The sequence below is a fragment of the Saccoglossus kowalevskii genome, chromosome 8 (assembly GCF_978046115.1).
Source record: "Saccoglossus kowalevskii chromosome 8, keSacKowa6.1, whole genome shotgun sequence".
Classification (NCBI taxonomy): domain Eukaryota; kingdom Metazoa; phylum Hemichordata; class Enteropneusta; family Harrimaniidae; genus Saccoglossus; species Saccoglossus kowalevskii.
In genome coordinates, this window is record NC_140648.1 from 31,211,669 (window position 1) to 31,217,668 (window position 6,000).

Here is a 6,000-nt window from a genome sequence, read left to right on the forward strand (position 1 = left end):
ATGGCGGCCATTGCTGATTAATGTGCACTGCAAACTTCACTTACGGGTCGCCTGAAACGATACGATACGATACGTGAACCAGCCGCCGCTTATATATTCCGTCAATGTGAAAGCGAGGCTTGGAACACGAATAATCAGTAACGGCCGTAGTATATGAAAGCTAATTATAACGCTATTGTTATCTTCAGCGGTAGAGAGTGGCTGCTAGCCTGGAAGTCTAACATGACTTGCAATTAAAAAGAAAACATTTACCTATCGTTATTGGCTGTAATATAGTCGAACACCATCATGTCTGTGTATTGCAATAAAAGATTAAAGTCACCGATGAAAATATCCTCGAATTGTGGATTCTTCGGATGTAGAAAACCACTCCCTTCTACTAATATACTTGGAATGAGCAAACTGAAATGTACACAGTTGAAATATTAGAATGTGAATATATATGGATGTCTAAACACGTTGTTTTATTGTATATAACGCGCCGTTATCAGATTAAAGATCGCACACGCCACCAAATTTTCATTACAAAAGACAAGTCAATTAATTATACTGTCTGTTCATTACGTATGTAAGTGTGCGGTGACCATTTATAAAATACAGCGTGTAGCAATTTAAGTATATGCTTAAAAAAAACATACAGAACACAAAACGGTTAAAAGCAATAAATTAACCAATTTAAAAGTAATCATTGTTGCATTTTGGACTTTAATTGAATTAGTGAGATTAAAGTTAAACCCTAATCTTGGATAAACTATGAACTTCAAAAGTCCCATAAAGTTTGCCAGATTAGAGATGAAACAGCCGTACGTAATTAACAGTCAAACGACAGACATTCACAATACATGCAACACATGCATCAGGGGAGGGGGGGGGGCGTAATGCACGGGTGTTTAATACGTCAATTGGATTACCTGAAATCAGAACTAAATCCTAAGCCTGTATATATATAATCCATTTTTTTCAGCCTTCGGGCTAGGATCATTTATCAGAGATAGGATTACATATCAGCCTCCAAACCGTATGTGTTGATTTATTAAAAGAGACTAGGTGGAGCGTTCGCATGTATGTCGTCTTATAAATGGGGTACGATGTATTTCAGAAAGCTATGAACGATTTAATTATCATCACGATACATTAAAAACAGAAAAAAGTGTTTATTGGCCGGAGAAGTTTTTGTCAACACCCATTACCCATGATTCTTTGCGCTTATCATGACGTTTAAATTGTTAAACAATCAGGTAACTTAGAGATGTTTGTGATGGATCAAAGACCACGTCAAAAGTTTTAAGATTTTATTCAACCTTCATTTTAAATTTACAAAACAAAAATGGCATGGAATATGCAGTGAAAGACATTCATGGCTTTCTGATGCAGCACCATGATTTTGGCCAAAGCCGGGAAAGTACATGCATTGCATCAGAGATAGAACCGACCCCGCTATGAAAGAATAATCTCATACGATGGATAATTGAATCTATTCCACAATATGATACATTTACGAACTGAGAGACAATATACTAGTAGATATACCGGTTTCACACGTAGTGTCCTCTAACGGCGGAACATTTCTGTGATGTCAAAAACACGTAATTAAATGAAAGCAATGTAGTTCCAAGCGACGACTGTGTTTTGATGTGAAGTCGCTCGTCAATTAGAATAGAATAAATCTCTTAAAATAATAATCAACCGGCGAACATCGCTCAAAAACAAGATCAACTCCTTTCACCTATTTACGTTTTTGAAAGTATACAACGTATGTTGTAACTTGTATATTTCAATAATTGAATGAAACACAATCCACTGCCCACGAGGTTTTTGCTACATGAAGGTACTAAGAACAGAGGCGACACACAAATTTACAAATATTTTATATAAAGCCTCTCGATAAATCCATGTGAACTGAGATTTACATGATATTTGATACTCACCTTTCTGACGAATTCGATATCCAACGCATCAAAGAGACCGGCGCGGTGGGCGCCCACCCTTGCAATTTCACCGTAGCCTGTACGAAGGTGTCACTCCATTGGCGTCGAGTAACGTCCGTTCTGACAAGGATCACTGGAGGTACACTATTCATACACATTACCAGGGAGAAATAAAACGCCATCACTTCACCTGGAGTGAATAAAAAACAAACAAGTTTTGATATCAGCGCTCAGTGGTGTAATAACACGTGGACAACTGTATAATAAGAGAACACGTAGATGTTGTAACATCCCTTCGAGGATGGAGCGTAACAACTTTTAACCAATAAAAGCAATTAATAGACGATAAATACGTTTGTTTAACCCAATCAGCTTTCTTCATTTTGACTTTTGAGTGGTTAGTTTTGAATTTTAGTGAACGGTCATCGAAACTGTTGAATTTCAACGCCGCTATAATTACGTCATAAATAAGTCTGGAAACTGCTTTTCATACTTCATGAATTTTATAAAAATATGAAATAAACTGTTTCAATCAAGAATCATCCAAATCCATCTATCTTGTAACAAAATTTGACGCTCTAGATCACAGGATTTTAATTGAAAACAATTGAAACGCCTTCAAGTTGGTCTGAGTGTCATTGTGTCGTACCTATCGAATCGTTAGTAACACAGTGTACGTGTGCGACAGCGACTGTAGCTCACAGGTGAAGAACATAAAAGGTAAATTGTCATCAAATTTCCCAGAAATCGATTTTGAATCGATTTTATGTAAACATCTGCTAATATTACTATGTATGCAGATGATATTGCACTTGACCTTATCCCAGCACCACCCTCTGATCTCCAAGACAAGGTTAAAAGTAAACATTCTTCATTATCATTTTATATCAATACTATTAAGCTCGGTCTAAATGTTACTAAAATATAGTTTATGACTATTGGTTCTAAACAACGAGTATTCTGCCTTTGTTTGACTACTGTGATGTCATCATTGACAATGCAGAAAAAAAAAACATCTTCATAAATTACAAATTTGTCTAAACAGAGCGACAAGGCTAATACAAAAAACTGACAAAATCATTTCACACATACGTTTTCTGTCTGGGATGTATGCCAGTTTAATTTTAAAAAGGCACTTTAAATACCTGTACAAACATTTTTTTAAATAAAAAAAAAATTTTTTTTCATGGAAATAAGTATATCGTTTATTTATGTGTTTACCAACATTAATCGAAGTTTGTATACTAAATTCAGAAGCGCTCTCACAAGGTACCTGTTCGCTAATGACTCTGCCCTTATGCTACATACGCTAGAAAATTCAACTCAATTCTGTGAACATTTCAGATTAAATAGTAATCCTTCAGAAAACGGAAGTTTTTTCCGCCAAATCTGCCCTCAAGAATACTGAATAATCTGAATAAACAACGTTGACAAATAAGATATCTTGGGAACACTGTAATAAGACATAAACGCTAGATAATCGAATCTCTGACATAAAACAAACATCTCCTTGACAACAGAATTTGCAGTATACAAATCAGTCAGTCAGTCGAAACGTGGGAATGTTGTCGTCGACATTTTAAAAAAACTCCAAGTTGTGAGTTTCCGCCTCAGAGGTATATCTGCTAAATGAGTGGGAAGAATATGGTTTCTGATACAGTGTTCTCGAATGAGCTAACATCAGTAGTGTAGAATCTTCTATTGCGAAAGCCAAACGCACTAGTGAGTCTAGTCACGTCGCCACTATATCTCTAAATCGCATCTTTCGTCAAAACTTCTATGGGGAACTAGAAGATGGAACTAGTAGACATGTAAGGCACCCTTGGAAATGATACAAAGGCAATCTGATATCGTACCTCATGAAATATGTAACATGGACCCAAGTAACTTTTCTCATGTCACTACAGACCGCCAAAACTGACAAATGAAATATAATCAGGGGGGTAAACATTTTGAATTTAGGCTTATTAACCCTCTGATTCAAAAGGTCAAACGCAATCAATCTGCGTTGGCCCTGCGCAGTCGGCAAATGTTCGATTCTATGAGAAATACGGTAAACCGGGTGCTCATTTTGCTGGCGACATCTACCACAATCAAACATCCCCAGTCATCATTTGATGTGCAGAAGGTTGTGATGACGCAACAGAAATATCAAAGTTATGTAAACATATAAAAGAACAACATTACGGAAACAGAATGAACATACTGTGTGATTAAACCAGTGGTTTCAGCTAATGGACCTTTCCTCAAAACAGTTCAGCTAATGAGTTATAAGCCACGCCCACTTTACTTTGTTGGCCCGACCACACGCACTTTTAACCAAACAACGCCCATATTCAAGATTTTAGTACAATTTCACCACATTTAAAACAGATCCTTTTGCTTGGTTTTATTCAGTATGTCATGAGAATACTCTCGGCGCAATAAAGATATTCATTTAATCTTTATAATTAGTTATAAATTTCAATGGTAGTTAAGTCAAACAGGCCAATCAACGAGCACATTGCACAATGACGTCATGTGGAAACGCTTCAATATTATTCAAGCAACCACGGGGACTGTGAATTAGCCAATAGAAACTCGTCGTTTCGGTTTGAATTGTGCCTTTCTTTCACTGAAAGTATTGCGACTATATAGTAATGCTCCTAACCCCGACTCCATGTGTAGCGTGTTACTAATAGATTCGTATTTTTTTACGCCGCAATGTCCAAATTTATTTCTCTAAATGCTTTGACTATGTGTTGAATGAAATACCGGACTTTGGAGACATCACCACAATTGCACTTACAACCATCTACCAAATCGATTGCCGTTAAACAATATAACTCGCCAAAATAGCAAGACCAAGGCAGGCAATATCATGGAATTATCGGGTAATAACACTAAAGGCTTAAGTCAGTTAAGGTCTTACGTGCGTTATGTCGTGTGTTACACAGTCCCCAACAACAATAATGTTGAATTTTCATAATTAATTCAGCTTGGCATTTTTTATTCAAATATTACTAGTATAGCCATTTATCACTTTAGTCTGAGTCAAGCACGTTAATTGTCATTAATTTCATTACAGGAGGATTGTTGCATTATTCTGTCTATGTGACATATTAGATTTAATGTATTTAATTTAACTATTTAATCAAATGTGATGTTTTGTAAAAAGTGGGTATTTAGTATTTATAACGTACCATTTTCATTGCCCTGGACGCATGGCATACCACCGTCTCTCCTTCCCTCTGTTACTGTCAGGGGGAAATCTCGTCTCGTCTCTCTATCGCGTCCCCTTGAGGTATGGGATCGGGAAAGTCACTTAAACTTTACAGTCAAATAAACGCACACAACAAAATACGGTTCAACTCTCGTCTCTATAAGACACAGCGCCCTGGGGGAAAATCCCCAAGACTATCGCAAGGCTGACTCAAGACTCTGTCACAAGACTGCGTCAAGACTCGCCCCAAGACTCTCCAGGACTGCGTCTCTCTTTGTGTACTCGCCAAGACCAACTCAAACAACTTTATTCATTTTCAAAACCTTAACCAATTACAAAGCAGTAAAAAAACTCTAGGACGTAACCTTCAATCACAAAGCCAATTACACTAAGTACTGAACACGTCATATCTTTTGATTAATCGTCCACTACATTAATAACTGCGAATACCAAACTGTCAGAAATAGTAGTCCGGATAGCGACGGTTATCTCGTAATTAGTTTCAAATCACTGAACCAAGTTCCGTCCAGAACCTCGCATGGGCCGAAACGATGACAGACATAACACAGCCATTCGCTAGTAATCAGCTAGTATCTAGTAAACAGATACGTGCAAATAATTTCATCATATTACCATGGAGTGTGGGCATACATACTAGTTGATCACGTAAAATAAACTTAACATTAGCAGCTACAAACAATGTTGTTATTACTTACCATAGAGCCAACACGTGGATTTATATCTTACGTAAGCCATGGTTCCATCTGACATTAATGCTTTTGCATTGGACGGGGAACTACAACTACTATGGACACAGTCGGGCGGTGGCGTAGCACTGATTTCAGAAATGTCAGTTTCTCTTAAACGTTC